The following is an 18,390-nucleotide window of genomic DNA, read 5'->3' on the forward strand; positions in this document are numbered from 1 at the left end:
GCCTCGGTAGCGCAGTAGGCAGCGCGTAAGTCTCATAATCTTAAGGTCGTGAGTTCGATCCTCACCCGGGGCATATCTTTTTCTTTTTTAACTTCACAAAATAGATCCAAAACATTATAATTATACTAATTTTATTAATGCGAAATTAACTGTCCGTTATCTCTTCCAATCAAGCCATTCCAGATGATAAAAACACTTTGTACGTTATTTAAATTGAACGATGCAATACTAATTATAAAATATAAATATTACATCAGTTTTAAGAACATTTTAGAAATTATTATCTACATCATTCTTTTTTTATGTCCGGTAACCCGTGTCTAAGTGATCACAACTGCCAACAGACACACTAGCTCACTCGTCCTTAAAACCAGAACAGAAAAATACGAACTATTGCCGTTTGGCGGTATATATAATGAGGAAAAGGACATAATTTTATTTGAAATTTTATAATTAATTTATTACATATATATTGATCTTGAATATTCTCTCGTTCCAGGATAGAACGCGTTGATCTTAAACTGACGATTGCGGCTTCAAATCCGAGACTTTTGCAGATTAATTCATTGTTACTCTCAGTTCATTTGCATTATTGTATTTATATTGTGCGTGGACAAAAAAGTATCGTTACATTTAAAAAAAAAAAACTATAATGAAACTTTAATGTATTTATCACTTTGGATGGACTTTGTGGAATCAAACCTAAATAATGCCACCGACAAAATCGAACAGTCGAAATATTTTAATTCCAATTGATATTTTCAGGCTCTTTAAAAAAGAATGTCAAAGAAATAAGTTTAAGGAACTTGTGTAGAGATATTAAAGCACTCTGTATCTTCTATGGTGAGGAATGATCCATGGAATTGTTTAGATTAATCCCGAACGCCAAATTTCACTTTTGGACATCGCGTCAGAATTCGAAGTTTCACCCACACCACATAGATGTCCGAAAATCAACAATTGCGCGATCTTTAAGGGATATCCTGTCTCTGATTTATATTATAATTCTTTTATTTTGACGACAAATCTAAAAAACGAGCGTTCTATTTGCCGATATTCATTTCTAAAGTACTATATTTATATACATTTATCGCCTAACTGAGACATCGACCCCATCGCGCACAAATAAATTTGGCAATTCTTTTCTTTGTCGCACCGCCAAAAAATGGAACTCTACCAGCACACGTGTTCCCCTCCTCTAATAACCTGGGCGCTTTCAAAGGAGGCGTCTTACGGGCCGGCATGGCGAGGGCGACTGGTGCAGCTCATTTTGCTGTTGACTGTACTAGTCGTCTTCGAGTTTGGACTCCACTTCCAATTACCATCAGGTGGAGTGGAGTCGTGTGAAAAGTTTTATAATTAAAGAATAACAATAAATAAATGTATGAAATAAATAAAAACAGATTTTTGTGACTGATATATTTGTCTTATTATTACGATGCATCGAGCGACAATTTACTTGGTGGTAAGGATGTGTACCAACCTCTCATTAGATATTCTACCGACAAACAGCGATACATATTATTCTTGTGTTCCAGTTTTAAGGGTCAGTAAGCCAGTGTAATTACAGGTACAAGGGACATAACATCTTAGCTCTCAAGGTTGGTAGTGGCCTGATGGTGAGTGGTCTATATACTGTATTAGTAAAACGCAAAGTATACCTCATACGGCTGTTTTGGAGTGGACGGTATAAGAGAGCGTCACGCCGTTCGTCGTCACGGCATACGTCAGTCTTACCAAAAAGTTCCCAGCTATGCTCTTATATTTTTAACCAAAAACACCATCCAGGGTTCCATCAAAACACACAAAAAAACATTAAATCGGCTTAGAAGTTTAGGGACAGACACACATACAGGAGAATCATATATAAAGACTAAATATTTCATACAGTTCATATAATAAATACATATTTTAGAATCGCTAATTCTATTATATCGAATGCTTTGGTAATAAGCTCTGGCGCCGTCGCTTTTGTCAATTGTTGTGAGAACGTAGTTTATAGAGATGACCTATTTTTTGTTGCTAATTCTAAATTAGAGTATTCAAACAAACGAAGCGTTCGATACAATGACATTTAATAACTTAAAAAAAAAAACGTGACACAGATTTTAACAAAAATATCTCATAGACAGACTGACTGAGAAGAGGTAAATTTTGTTTGTTTGTATGTAAACAGTAATCTCAAAAAATAATGATACGATTCTAAAAAAAAAAAAAATTGGGGGAAAGCTATATTCTTGAATAAGAGAGGGGATAAATATATATGTACATCGTATAAATTTTCTCTATTAATAATTCAATTCTAATGTTACGTGTGTGTACATGTCGAACTGATAACCTCCTTTTTTCGAAGTCGATTAATAAATTGCACTCGTGCGAAGGCGGGTCAATTAAAAATAAAATCACAAACCAATCAAATCTACACAGACACGCAAAACATAATTAACAATTTTACATAACTAGTCTTGTCCTTGTTAATTTATTATTAAATATATCGGGAACTCGGACAAAGAATACTGATGTCAAATTTTAAATTATCTTACGACGTAAAATACTTTAAGTGTAAATTCCTGATATGTTTACATAGCAGCGTGTTGAGTCAGTAACAACTTAAACAAAAATTTAATAACTAATAACTATTATAAAATTAGCATTAGCATTAGCAACCTGTAAATTTTCTCACTGCAGCATATTCCACCACGCTGCTCCAATGCGGGTTGGTGGAATACACATGTGGCAGAATTTCGTTGAAATTAGACACATGCAGGTTTCCTCACGATGTTTTCCCTACCGCCGAGCACGTGATGAATTATAAACACAAATTAAGCACATGAAAATTCAGTGGTGCCTGCCTGAGTTTGAACCCGAAATCATCGGTTAAGATGCACGCGTTCTAACCACTGGGCCATCTCGGCTCTCAATTATAAAATTATAAAATTATTAGAATATAATGTAATATTTATTTAAAGTTTGATTATAAATAACTAGTGGGTGTTCCGCGGAGCTTCGCGTTTATTCAAATGTCTTTTTAGGAATTTCGAAACCTTTGGCAGGTATTGTTTTGATTCCATTTCATTGTAAACTGCAAGTTACTTATCTACATTTGGCGCCAAAATGATGATACCTTATTCAAATGAAATCTTATGTCAAAGAGTACACATTCGTTCAGTTTGAATTGGATTTTGTCGATAACAATTTGCTTTGATTTTGTTTACGGTTTACATTTTTTCTTATACATCTGTGGTTCCTCTCTCTAACCGACCAGTAACTTTTCCGCTCTCTAAAATGAATTATTTGTAAATTCTACCTATTTAGTAAATTGCAATCGAGAATCATCTTTAATTTTCTGCACATCTACGGCTGGACTTCCGATTACCGATTTTTTTATGTGCAGTTCCCATAATCACTGGGATAAAAATCGGTATACGCTATTAATATATAAGATATATTCGACAGAGTGGTATATCGATCATGAGATCCCCGAAAATACAGGGCGATTGACTTGAAATTTTGCGCAGTTACTCCCTTTACGACTTAGACGCTCAGTGAGAAAGTATTTTGGAAATTTCAACTTTAATAAGAGGTGTAACATTGAATGAATTTAACCCGAACGCCGGGACAGGCAGCTAGTTTATATACGGAACAATGGTTATTTGAATTTTATTTAGCAAATATATTGACTTATTATTTAAAAAAATATCTACAATGTTTGTCAAAACTTGGTACAGTATTTTATTATATATACACATCGCCTCGGTAGCGCAGTAGGCAGCGCGTAAGTCTCATAATCTTAAGGTCGTGAGTTCGATCCTCACCCGGGGCATATTTTATTACAGTTAAAAATATATACAGGAATTATTTAATTTTCTGTTTGAATAAGAGTATGTTTATAATTTTTAAAGGCTATTTTCTATTTTCTAGCTATTTTCCCAAGCTTCGCACGAGGAGACTAAGGGTGTACATAAAACATACATATACGAGGCGCACACCAATAAAGCTCCAGTCTGCACGATTTTCTTATTTTATGATATAGGTGGGCGGACGGAAAAATTTACCACATGATAAATAGTGGTCATCACTGCCCATAAAAATTGGCGTTGTAAGAAATATTAACAATTCCTTTCATCACCAATGCGCCACCGACCTTGGGAACTAATATGTTATGTTTCTTGTACCTGTAGTTATACTCACTCACTCTTCAAACCGGAACACAACAATGTTGCGGACCCAGATGGGCCTGAACAACACCCTGCCACCAAGTATTAAATTTCTCCGAAATCTTCTACATCGTGATATCTCAGCCTATTTACAGGAAATCTTACTGAAATCTTCTTCATGGTGTCCATTTGTGAAAACCTTGTAAACAAACCAACAGGCGTAGAAGGGTACTCTATTCTGTAATATGTAAGGATAATACCTCTATATGGTCGATTACCAGATCATAGTGGCCGCCTCTGAAGCCTTAAGAAAGCTTTGTTAGGTACTACAATCGTACCAAATCGACCAGTAAGAACGGACTGAATATTTCTTTACACAAAAACAAATTCATTGAGGTCGGTAAGTTTAAAGGACTGTTTTGGAAGTTTTTAAGACAGCAGGAATATTCTGTGAGAAATCAACCCGCATCTCACTCTTAAAATAGACTTACTGTGATTCGATTTTTCGATTTGTGTATATTAAAATATAGCGACATTCACTTTTCACGATCATGTTTTGCGGTGAGCTTCGAGTTTGTTCTTGAAAATCCCTATAGATTTATTTTGATTGTCGCTTGATCGAAATAATAATTTAAAAGACATATTCTGACAAATATATAACGATGTCATTTATATATACAAAAACAACAAGATTTGTAGAAAAAGGATAATTTTGTAAAAACTAGTTCAGGTCACTATTTTTAAGTTTTATTTTTGTTGTCACCCGCGAGTTTCCTTCCTTGAGATTCAAACTTCTTTCGTAACATATTTAATGAAATTTGGATCTGTGGTTTGGTCTTGAAAGAGGAACAGACAGACTAGCAAACGGCAGACCTTACCCATTAAGCTGATGGTTTCCACATACTTTTGGTGCTGCTGACAATACAATCGACCAAAATTACTAAATATTATGTTTAGGTTTTTAAGTTATTTTTTTAAATATTTTATCACCAATCGGATTCTTGAAACGAAATCGTACAGTAAATTCTATACAAGAACAGTAGAAGTGAATTATACATGACTTCTATTGATGATGTCTCTGTTTGAAGCGAATAATGAACGAATATCACAGATTCAAATCTGTCACACATGACTGAATTTTCATATGCACAATATATGTCCATAATACATCTCGACATACATAGCGCAGAATCCTTGTGTACCGACATAAAATTATAAAATAAAAGCATCCATCACCACACTGGAACTGCGTGGGATAAGCTTCAAACCCACCACAAAAGCAGAAAGACCTTAGCGATTACGTTTTATTACTACTGATCGTCGTTTTATTATATATAGCCAAAAATTATGTCACTTATCATCTTCTAACCCTGGCAATATGGTCCAGGCACAGAGCTATTGACCCTCGACACCGTCCTCATTATACAGCGGGATATTTAAACACAATAACACACATCGATTGTCGTGTATTGTCACCCAAGTTCGCTCATTGCTATATTTAGTTCACGAGTCTGATACAATAGTCTAATAATAGAAAATGCATCACCGATCATGCAATGGATGTGTGATATTGACAGTATGTATGGCGGTATTCGTTCGATTCGTATTCATTTAATTGCGAAAGAAAAATATTACCAATATTAATAGTGAAGACATGGAGATGTTGTTAGTTATATGTCTTTATTTCCTAGTAGCTTGTTATTGTTTATTTGAGAAAAGTACATGTAGATGTATTAAAAACTTAAGCACATCAACTATACATATATTAACGTAAACGCTTGCGGACGGGTTATTGATCACCACTGCCCATAGATATTTGCACCAAAAAAAAATACCATTCCTTACATCGCCGATGGCTCACCAACCTTGGGAACTGAGATTTTATGCCCCTTTCGCAAGTAAAATCATATAATTTTATGTTATTTAATTAGTAGAAAAGAGTAGGTACTGAGTTTCTTGATTGTATTTTTCGATATAATACACATTGGAATAATAATTACGAATAAACTTAATCTTGTAAATTAATAACATTTCAAACGTGACTTGAAATTAATTCTATTTCGAATTTAGGAATACTGTATTTTTCTATTAAAAAAATACGATTATTATGAAACTTGTTAATGAAACAACGACCACGAATTTATTTCTTGGAAGTGTTTAGTTATTCAATCTTTTCTCAAAAATCAAATACTTCTACTGCTTCTGTGTTTAACCGAACTCGTTTGCAGTGGAAGCCGTACACAGTGTCTGTGCTAAGCCTACGCCACCTCTACGCTATTTATATACAACGTTACCGGGTAATTGTTACCGTTAATCATAAGTATAGACGGATTGTTAAATAGCGTCAAATTATAAAGGCCTTTTAGAGATCATCAGAAGGCCCTTTAAAATGTTCTTGGCTGTTAGCCTCCATGGTGGGTGTAACTATGGCGGAATATCAGAAACAAAGATGTGTTGTAATCATTAAGTACACTATTATTATTTTTCCAGTAAAAATACACAAAATACAATACGGTTAGGTTGATAAACTTAGATCGAGAGCCAATAGGTTAGAAAGTATCTGCCTCGTACGACGGTGACAAGTTGAACGAATCAGCTGTCAGCACGTTTTATGACACACTACCCTATTCGGAACTACCCGTTCTTAACATAATTACAAATAAAAAATTGCTATCACAAAAATCAAAATATTATAAGACCGGATACAAACAATTGATCACAAACAACACGAACGCCATTAAAAATAATCAAACTATGATTAATACTAAATCTCCCGCTGAAATTATCACTGCGCCGTCACAGGTATATACACATATAAACATCTATGAAAAAATTCGTCAGCTAAAGCTTATTTAAAAAAAAAAAAAACATTGATAAATACTCAATTCAAGATTATATTCATGATAAAAAGCGTAGCCTTAGGATTTGTTAATAATGTGTAACTACTGAGTTTCTTGACAGTTCTCGTCAGTAGAATCATCTCTCCGAACCGGTGATAGCTTTACATTTAATTCAACACGTGACGATTCGAAAGTGCTTTTATTTAATTTTTAAATTAATACATTGTACCTAACAGATTGAAAAGTAAGATTGGACTACACATATAAAAAAACGCTAATATATATTTTCAATAAAAACAAATATAATAATATATATGTTTTTCAATAAGTACTAATTGAAAAACGCCGAATCGTATACAAACCGGCGACAACTATAGTGATCAAAATTGACCCGGCAATCAAGGCGATTAAATCAAACTGCTCCCACATATATAGTATATTACAAACAAGTATGAGAATGATTTATTGCTGTCTCCTTATTTATTATATAATACTCAAACTATAGAATAGATTTCATCTTTTACCCTTTGTACATAACAAATCCAAATAAACAATAATTGACATAGAATCGATGCGATATTATTGGTCGAGAGTTTGAATAATCTTATAATATTCATCATGGATTTTAAATGTTGCATTTTGAACGTCGCAGAAAATTTCGAAGGAACTTTGGGTGTAAAATTAAAGTGGATATAAGTAGTTAAGTGTAATAGTGTTGTATTAAAAATAAACAAACTAATCAAGAGCTGTCAGTGGTGCATAATTATCATACATCAGCTAGCAAATCGCGTTTTCAATTTTTTTTTATCGTTATTCCTTCTACTAAAATTGATTATAGATATAGGATTATTATTTTAATAATATTTATTATATATTGTGTCTATATAGTATTTTGTTTGGTACTTGAAATAAACAAACAGGGCACTTCATTAAACAAATAAATTCCAACAATTAATAGAAAATAAATAAAATACGAGAAAAAGTAATAAATTTTTCATATAAAAGTGTCAATAGCGCAATAGTTTACATGAGTCTTAAAAAACACTATTTATCATTAATATTATTTGAAGTTTATTGTTTTGTGTCTTGTGTATTTTTTTTTTTCGTTAATCTTGGAATAATTCATGATAACCTTATTTCATATACTTTGATAATATTTTACTTTTATTACTTGTCTTTTAGTTCACTCCATGTTTTAATGCAACAGTGAAAACTTTTTTGGCATATGTTAGAATTATTTTGGTATTAATTTTATGTATTATACTATGCTGTATGTTTCCCTTAAATAAATAAAATATAAAAAATATATATATGTATAATGTTGCAGGTTCGATCGTGACCTCTTGACCTATAGTCGTCCCCTAGTATAAGCTTTAAGCTTGATTGGACGAGTAAGTTGGAATATTAGTAATTCTTTAAAATGAGGGAATGCTACGTTTATATATGTTTATGTCAATATCTTTATTCGATATAAATGTTCTTTATTAATTACAAATATTAACAATTAATATTGTTAGCATATTCAGTATTTAAACAAAAGTGCAACGTTTTAACTAATTCAACATTTCTAATAGTAATTTTTTTAGTGACACAAAAATACTTAATTTTCTGACATTGATTTTTTTCTTCTACACACGTGCTAGATTTTATATGGAACTAATTACATATGCATTGTTAGAATTGGAAGCCGCTAACATTAGGGATGATCCACGTCTGAACTTGTCCACCTTTTGAACCGCGTAATGTATATTGTAAAGTATTTTCAAAACAAGCCTATTTTACATTATTACTTAAAATATCAATCAATACAAACATTAATTTGACTTACGAACTGATCACCCGTCCAAAAATTGAACAAAGTAAAAAAAACTTATCTCTCGAAAATATATTAAAACTCAAGCAATTCAAAAATAAATACAAGAAAACGTAAGAATTTTACATTAGTCCACCCCTCTCCCGAATTCGAAACTTAGTAATTAAAACTCGAACGTTAATAAATCAATAAGTTTGACGATATTTTAAATTAAAATGACCGTATCTCTGCTGATAATTCTAAGAGAATGCTTTCAAGAAATATTGAAAAGACGGAACGATAAATATTAAAGTTACGAAAAAACTTGTAATTATATGATCGTTATTTTCGAGTTTGCTTTATCATAAAAGTGTTAAAAAAATCTACGTTACATGAGACAAAAGCTTAAATACTTTTTACGAATATTTAAGATATAAATTGACATAATATTATCCTGCTTCTTGTGAATAAAGTGTATTATTATAATTAATATATATATGTGTGTAATATAATATATTATGTATTAATATTTTTATATGTATATCATATAAGTAGATGTATATTAGTTTCTTCGAGTAGTAGAATTTGTACCAATTAAGTATTATATACATCTTAAATTGAATCCGTTGCTCGCACAGATTTGAACCTTCAATCCTTTGGTAGAAGTCAAACAATTTCAAGCCATCTAGATTCCATGACAGTTTAACTTTTTTTTTTTCAATTAATTATAGATATGTCTATGTACCCTTAATTCTAATGATTACGCCTTTGGCTCTTTTTATTCTATTTAATGCGGTTTAAAAAAACCTAGTTATCACCCAAGGCTTTGCTCGTGTTTTAGGGGTTGCTAGGCATAATAAAGTAGCCTTCCTTTTCAAGCTAGCTTTATACGAAATTTCGTAAATTTCTGCTCAGTGGTTTGCCTCTCAAAGAGTAACAGACAGACAGACAGAGTTGCTTACACATTTAAAATAGATGTTAAAAGTATGAATGATATGTTCTGTGATATTTTCAAAAATATGTCATTTGGAATCAGGAAATAGGCAAATGGACCATTAAATGGTAAGTGCTCTGTCTCTGGCCAAAGACATTAGCGCTGTATAATCATTCCTTACTTCACCAATGCATCACAAATATTGGGATCTGAGATGTCATGTCCCTTGTGCCTTTAGTTAAACTTTCTCAATCATCCTTCCAATGGGACAAAACAATATAAAGTTTATCTACGTTTTGGTTATATGATGAGTAGTTCCCACCTATTTAGTGGAGCTTTCACGATGGGCTTGTTTTAGAATTTTTGTCTCTGATATGAAAGATATGTCATAGGTATATAGGATGCTCACTTGTGCTGGTCCAACGATAGCTATCACGATACGTGATACGGAGAACTCAAGATCCTCGGCTCTGGGCTTTATCGATTCTTACATATTTATCGTTCTCCTCTCCTTCTGGACCGACTCTTATGCTGTGACAGCAATCGGTATGACGCTCTCTAATGACATTTTAGCAGTTTCTTAGACTAATGTATATTTTAAACTACGCAGCGGATTTTAATGCGGTCTTCATTAATAAGAATTCGAACAGGTTTATTTTTTATAATATATATTATAGCCGACAGAAGAATCAAAGAATTTCAACCTTCCTGGCTGGAAAAGAAGTTTTTTATCTTTATATTTGTTCTTCAAACTAAAACTTATATATATGACTCTTACCGTACTCCAGTGAAGCCGGGACTCGTAGTTAGTTATAGCTATAATTCAGATAAAATCTTGAACTAATTAACAAATATAAAACACCTTCATTATTCGTGAACAGCGCCAGCTTGGTTGTCTAATAAGTACTGCTTGCTTGCTTACATTTGACTAAGCTTATCATTGATTATTGAAGTATTTTGATGTAGTTCTAAAAAATTCCGATAGATGGCAATATGTGAGTGATCAATATTAATAGTTATTTGTTGTTTTACAAAAAAAATATACATATAAATATATAAATACATTACAATTTAAAAATATAAAAGATTGAGATATTCTTTTTAACGAATTAATTTACAATTATTATAAATTTATTACATCGCTAATGCCATCTATTGATATACTCTGAAAGTGTTTGCTACCAATCGATTTCTTTTAACTTTTTGGCACAGTAAGATAGATGGCGCTGTACTCCTTCATTTATAATTTAAATTTTAACACGATATAATTTTATAAAACATTAAAGACAGTTGTCATGATTTTTATTGCTTAATAAAATGAATTAAATGATCTTTTTACATAATTTTGAAGGATTTTCATAAATTTGAAAATAAACAAACCTTAATATACCGTCTTAGCCTCTCGTTTAAACATCGATTCTATCTTTCTATTACTTATACAAGAACGCAAGAAGATCATAGAGTAATACCCGCTGTACGCGAACCGCGCGGTTTCAAATTTCACGTTCATAGGCCTCGCATTACGCGAAAAGTTGTGTCATTCACTTCTTTTTAGTCGCAGGAATCCTCGCTTCTTCTGAACATTCTGATTGAAGAATTGGGGATTCCCCGTCCTAGGACTTTGTTCTATGGGGATTCCCTCGTTTGTTTCGTTTGTTCCGTTGTGTTTAGCTCGGCTGGCAGTCGTGTTTAAACCTGTGTTGCAGAACACAACAAGGTAATGTTCAAAGGCCGGCAACGCACCTGCAACCCCCCTGGTGTTGCAGATGTCCATAGGCGGTATGATCACTTTCCATCAGGTGAGCCTCCTGCTCGTTTGCCCCCATAACATAAAAAAAAAACTATCGATAGTTTGACTATCGATAGTTCACCTCGAAAACTGTTCAGGATATCGATAGTACTATCGATAGTATCGTTTTGACCAATAATATCGATAGGATCGATAGCTCTCCGCGTGCAATACGATTGACAACGGCGATACTATCGATATTATCAATAGCCCTCTGTAAGGAATACTATTGGTGTCAGCGATACTATTGATAATATCGATAGTATCAATAATTTTGGACTATCGACAGCTAGTGGATGAATTTTGAGAAAAGGGTAATGACGAAGTTATATTATGCGTTAATGTTTCTTGAATCGAGGCCCTGATTTATCATTGAATACATGTAAGTCTCGTGCGAAACTTCGCGTTTATTCAAAAGAATTTTAAGAATTTTGAAATCTTGGACAGGTTTTTTTTATTTTATTTCATTGTAAACTGCAAGTCACTCATCTAATTTTGGTGCCATAACAATGAAATCTTTTTTAAATTAAATGTTTTATTAGTTCAGTTAGAATTGGAGCTTGTCGATGACAATTTACTTTAGTTTTGTTTACGATTTTTTTTCATTCATATCTCTAGACAGCCAGTAACTTTTTTCCGCTCTCTAAAATTAATTCTTTGTTAAATCTTAACAATTTAATAAATTGCAACCAAGAATCATTTTTTTCTGCACATCTACGGCTGGAGCTCTTCAAAACGAGACCATTACCGATTCTTAATGTGCAGCTATCGTCCCATAATCACTGATACAAAAATCGGCTTACGCTATTAATATATAAGATTTTTATTTTTGAAACGAGTCTTTGGACCTCGCCGGTCATATTTTTAAAACTCAATAAGAATGTAATGCTTTATATTAGATATTATATGGATTATTATTATCCGTATATTACAGACGAGTATCTGTCACTTGTCTATTAAACATATTTTTAATCTGTCAACGTGAACATTGACAGATACTCGTAATGGCGGGAAAATTGATTCTTGAATACCTATATATATTTTTATAGCTCTTGGGAGAGGCCCATGTCTAGCAGTCAATTGTTATTGGCTGAATGATGAACAATAATGAGGATGCCGAGGTGGTCATAAATAATATTCTCGTGTACACCCCAAAATATATTTATTACAATACAAAAAAGTATCACATTATAAGTAACACGTAAAACAGAGTTCTGTAAGAACAAACTCAAAACTCAACGTAGCACAAACGTGATATGTCAGAAAGTATTATGCGATATTGACCTATATAATCATTACATTTAAAAAACATACGCATCGAAATTGCGTATCCACTATAGTCGGTTATCAATACATAAGTTAAACACTAAGTGAGTCACTAAAACGCGACGAAACGACGATTACAATATTAAAAATTGACATATATTTCTTATAATTACAATAATATAAGGAATATATAATTCTCAACTTCTTACAATAACTACATTACAATATATTGAAAATAGAAAGATGCATTGTCAATTAATTTAGTTAAGGAAGGCAAACTTACAAATTAATTGATGGTAAATCACCTCAGCCCATAGACAATTGCAATGCAAATTTGGTCAGGAAAAAGTGGTCAGTCAGTTTGTCCCTTTCTATTGATTAGTGTCCCTTTAGCTGAATCCATGCTCTCTTTTTAATTGTAACTGTTTTTAATAATTTATCTTGGCATGAACATTGATAACATTGATAAAGAAGAACTTTTTAATCGAATTTTACTAACACGATTATTCAACGTTAAAAGCACAACACTATTCTGCCAACACAATAAAAAAAAACTGTCATGCCGCCATGTTTAATTTAATTTCATTATTCGTTTTATTATAAAAAGATATATCTATAATAGATTATATAAGTTTAAATTATTAACTAAGTAATAAAGAGAAATTTAATAGATTACATAAGCTATTTACTTTGTTTAATATTAATATATAAGAGCATTTATGAAAAGCATCTGTTTTACCGACATAAAGAATTAATACTATTTACAACTAACGAAATGTGACATATAATCTATTCCAACCGAAGAAGAAGATTTGCTTGTAGCTCAGATAAATTGTATACTACTTACAGTTCTTGATTAATATATCTCCATTTATAATACAATAGTATTCCACATATTACTTATATCCACTTAAATCTTACATCTAAAGTTCCGATAACAACTTCGACGTCTTTCAAACAAATAATGAATATTATAGATTAATTGTTCAAGCTCTCGACCAATATTGCAGACAGACTATTGGAAATTTTATCCGGATAATCTGAAGCATTATTTATGTTGATCATAATATATACATATAATATAATAATAATAAAATAGATACATTTTATCAATATTACAAATGATAAAATTATTATTGTCAACAAAGTTTATCAAAACGAAATTTATATCTGTAAAAAATACAATTTTTTACGTGCGGTATATTTTTCTTTATTCAATTCAACAATGTAACTTTTTTTTTTTTTAATTGTACGCAACTTTTTTTTGATGTAGGGATAGGATCTTGTTTTATATATCGGAATGTAAAAAAATGATTATTTAAGTTTTAAAGTTTTATCATATTTCGTACATACTAGCATCAGAAATCGTTCATTTGTGTGTATGTCACAGCATAATTCGTATAACGTACATTTCTCACATTTTAGAATTAATCTACATAATTTGATTTTAACTATTAATATTTATTTACATCATCTTGTAGTTAATAACAGCGCTTTAAAATTTCGCCGTTGTGTGGTAATAAATAAACTTCGCGTCACGCGCGTGCACGTCGCCATCTTGATGTTCTTTTTTTAAATTTTTTTCTCGAACTTTCCTCAATATTTCCCTTCTTATTCTCAACATTCTTTAGGACATTGGTACCAAATTTTTCTTACATATCGTTATGAGTATTTGCCGCTACTTTGACTATTTTGTCTGCTCCAAGACGTTGTTGTTCTGTTTGGGAAGCCGGGCGAGATTCCTGTCGGAGAGTGTGGTGGGGTAGGTGGTAGCAAGTTGGTGGCGGGGTGGTAGACTTTGGCGGACATTGACATGTCATCTGAAACAATTTTTTAAAATTGTTATATTTTTTTATACTTTATTATTAACTAGTTAGTCTCTCGCGGCTATGCTCGCTTTTATGGGTTGGTTGTTATGTGTTAGGCAAAAAAGGTAGCCCATGTAGCTTCATATAAAGTTCCTACAAATTTAGTTCAGTGGTAAGACAATTAAAGAGCAACAGATAGAGTAACTTTCGTATTTACAATATTAGTAGGTATGGTAGTAATTGTAGTAAATTCATTAATAGTATTATTATTTTCTTCAAAAATATTTGCACGCCAAATCGGCAGAATATGTTGGACCACTGTAAATGTATGAAATACCTTTGTTAACCCATATTCGAGCAAATAAACTATTATTATTATTATTATTATGGATTACCCAAAAAATTAGAAGAATTTCTATATAGCTTCGACCAAAACCAAATCCGAAAGAATAATAATATTGTTCTAAAATACTATAAAATAATTTATTTTAATTAATCTCGCTCAGACGACGAGATCCAGATACGTAACAATAAAACCACTGTAGCTGTATGTAGTATACACAATTCTTCCAAGTCGTTCACTATTGCTAGAATCGTGATTACGATTTACACTCATTTGATCTCTTGCGATCTTCCACCAGCGGCTTCTATTGATACGAGAACACTCTATAATGAGTGAGCAAGTAGGGGATCTGATTAGATCAGTCCATTTTGTTGGGTATCGACCACAAGGCCATTTTCGTTCCCCTTGTACCATCGGGTGCTCAAGGTATCGTTCCGTCTCGAGATGTTACCAAAGAAGTTTACGCAAGTTGAATAAGGTAGTTTTATACTTACTGTTAGAGAATGACCGTCCGTATGAGTATTTGGAACCTTGGTCCTTTGTGGGCGGCATAATTTATCTGTAAAAACAAAAATGATCTTTTAAATAAACTTGTCTTGTGGGAAACCCGTTTGGAACGATTTCCTTGCGCCTTTTTGTGTATTAAATAACAGAACAATGGCGCAAATTAATAACGTTAGAGGACAATCAAATGCCTTGAAATAAAATTGTTATTAAAAATCTCGTTTTAATGGAAATAAGTACAAAAAATAATAATCTTAAATTATATTATAGATAAATATTCGTATTCTTTTGGTTATGTCGAAGCACGCCTTCAACAAGGACGTGGTTCTTTCACCAAGATGTGGGTGGATGGGTTAGTGATTGTCTACTTGAATTATAATGTTTTTCTCATTGAAATATCACAGAAGAGATCACTGTTAGAATTAAGAACTTTAGTCCGTGTTTAGACAAAATAAGAAATGTATATTATTAAAAAATATATATGCTGAGATTCAATCGAAAGCCATCAGGTCCAATCTCAACCAAACAGAGATATAGTATGTGGTACAGATAAGAGAATAAGAAAACAATTATAAACTATAAACCCTGTATAGCAAAAGAATCCCATCTAAGATCGAAGGACAAACATTGTATGTTTAAACGAAATGCGTTACAAATTAAAATATAATACTATTTTGTTATAAATTAATATGATCAAGATAATATCAAAGAAAGTGATGTATCGTGGAATTATTAATATAGATACCATGAAAGTCCCGTCTTTAACGAGCTCCACATCAATAATATAGCAATCTTTATCGCTACATCGGGAATCGAGTATTTCGGTGCGATATGGGCTTTATTTCGAGCCATTCAATGTCCGATAATTACTATTGAAGTTTTATCAGATGTCGATTTATAATTATTGATCAATTTAATTTAAAACTGAAAATAATTGATGTGAAACATAATTATTTGCGTTTGATTCGTCTTTGTCGCCGCTTTCGAATCTCTCATGAGTGCATAAATACGAACTGAAATTTGGGTTGTCTGGAAGAGATGTCTAAGTAGCCATAAGTCCGCCCGTTATACAACACATCAAATCTTTAGTAGTTTTTCTAATTTTTTTTTTTTCTTTTGTCATTAGTCCCAAGATTTCTGTATTTTATCTTTGTGGTTTACAATAGAGTATATTAACAATTAACTTCCATGTTCCACGTATACCGATACAAGTAATCATTCCCTGATAAGACAATCTACTTCGATAGGAAATAATCGAATTCAACTGCGATTCGAAGTTAGTAATAAAAGCTAATGGTCCTCTTTCTATTGACCTTGAGGGTTACAAGGAGGGAGAGGATTACAGTGCAGAAGATCTTTGATATAAGTATTGATTGAGTGGATAAGCTAAATTTAATAAATGTCTTATCATGTATGCCGACGTTTTATTAGCCAATCTTTCCTATGAAAGATTCAGTCTTAATACTACGTTATAAACGATAATACAAAAATACAGAATTGATGATAGCATCGACGAAACAAAACAACCTATATCCTTACAATTCACGAAAATTACGTCCTTATGTTGCAGATTATAAGACCCAAAATTCTGCACACGTTTTTCTAATAAAGTTAACTTCGATTCTTTCACACAACGTTATCATATTTAATATTGATCAAACTGAAGATATAACTCACAAATATAGTACTTTGAAAACTATACCTTACTACGCGCCAATACGGTACAATATCAACTGTAACAATTTTTACATACGTCAATATAAAATGAAACTTAAATCCAGCAGAGATTTATTTCGTCAAAGAAAAAGGCTCACTGGGGGTTGGGAGATATTTGTAAAATTGATTATGTTTGCCGTCTTTTGATGACGGCGAACTGAAAAACGCTTCAGCGATCGATTTTAATTGAATCCACATAAAAGGGATAGACGTAAATCGAGATAAAGATTTCGAAGGCTTTCCGGCGATTAGCTGCATCTCAATACACAAAGGGATAATGCTTAGGGATTGCCTTTTTATGAATTTAAAGGTAATTTTAAATTTGACAGTCGATTGGAGGTTGTAAACGATGTTTTCGGTTTTATCTATACTAATAATATAAATGCGAGTGCAGTCTGTGTGTCTGTCTGTTACGCTTTTCTTCGAAACGAATTAGATGGGATATTAAACTAGTTTGAGTCCCAAGGAATTACATAATATTAAATTACATGATTTTTTTTACAATATTGGTGTATATTGTTGTATAGATTTGAATTTTAAGGTGTTTTGTTTTTTATATAACATTACAAACTATCAAGATTTTAGAATAGACTCAAAATTCAATTGCAAACTTCTAATAAATATACATACAGTATAATCTATTATTTTCAAAATTTAAAAATTGAAACCTAGGTCCCATACCTAGGTCTAAATATAGTTATATCGCAAGGGTTATTGACATCTCATTTATTTATCAATCATATTGATTGATAGAAATAGGTCGTATCGTTCAAAGTAATTTATTCATGATTGAGGACAAAGTTTAACTATACGTCAGTTACGTAAGAATAGGTATTAATAATATATTTTTTTATGTATGGATGTATTTTTTTTGCTCTTGGACACTGGAATAAAAATACTTGGTAGAAGGGCTTTTTGCAAGCCCGCCTGGGCACTTATAACTTCAGCTTTCCGGGTGAGAAGTGAGTGAGCCAGTTTAACTACGGGTACAAGGGACTAGGATCTTAGTTCTCAAGGTTTGTTCGCATTGGCGATGTAAAGGGTGGTAATTATTTTTAAAACCGCCAATGTCTATGGGTGGAGGTGACCACTTAACCTCAGGCCCATTTTCCGGTCTGTCTATCTAATACATAAAAAAACGACTTCTAACAGTCGATGCGCCGTCAACTACGGTGATGCTATGCTCCTTGGGTGATTCTAACTAACTAGTTAGATAACCCGGCTTCACACGGGTACAATAA

General features: G+C 32.2%; 2 non-coding genes across 2 annotated transcripts; both read left to right on the forward strand.

Moving 5' to 3' along the window:
* Window positions 1-73, forward strand: Trnam-cau. Its single transcript has one exon. It is a non-coding gene; the product is annotated as a tRNA-Met (tRNA).
* Window positions 74-3,750: 3,677 nt separating this feature from the next.
* Trnam-cau lies at window positions 3,751-3,823 on the forward strand. The gene has a single exon. It is a non-coding gene; the product is annotated as a tRNA-Met (tRNA).
* Window positions 3,824-18,390: the final 14,567 nt, after the last annotated feature.

The sequence above is a fragment of the Vanessa atalanta genome, chromosome 20 (assembly GCF_905147765.1).
Source record: "Vanessa atalanta chromosome 20, ilVanAtal1.2, whole genome shotgun sequence".
Classification (NCBI taxonomy): domain Eukaryota; kingdom Metazoa; phylum Arthropoda; class Insecta; order Lepidoptera; family Nymphalidae; genus Vanessa; species Vanessa atalanta.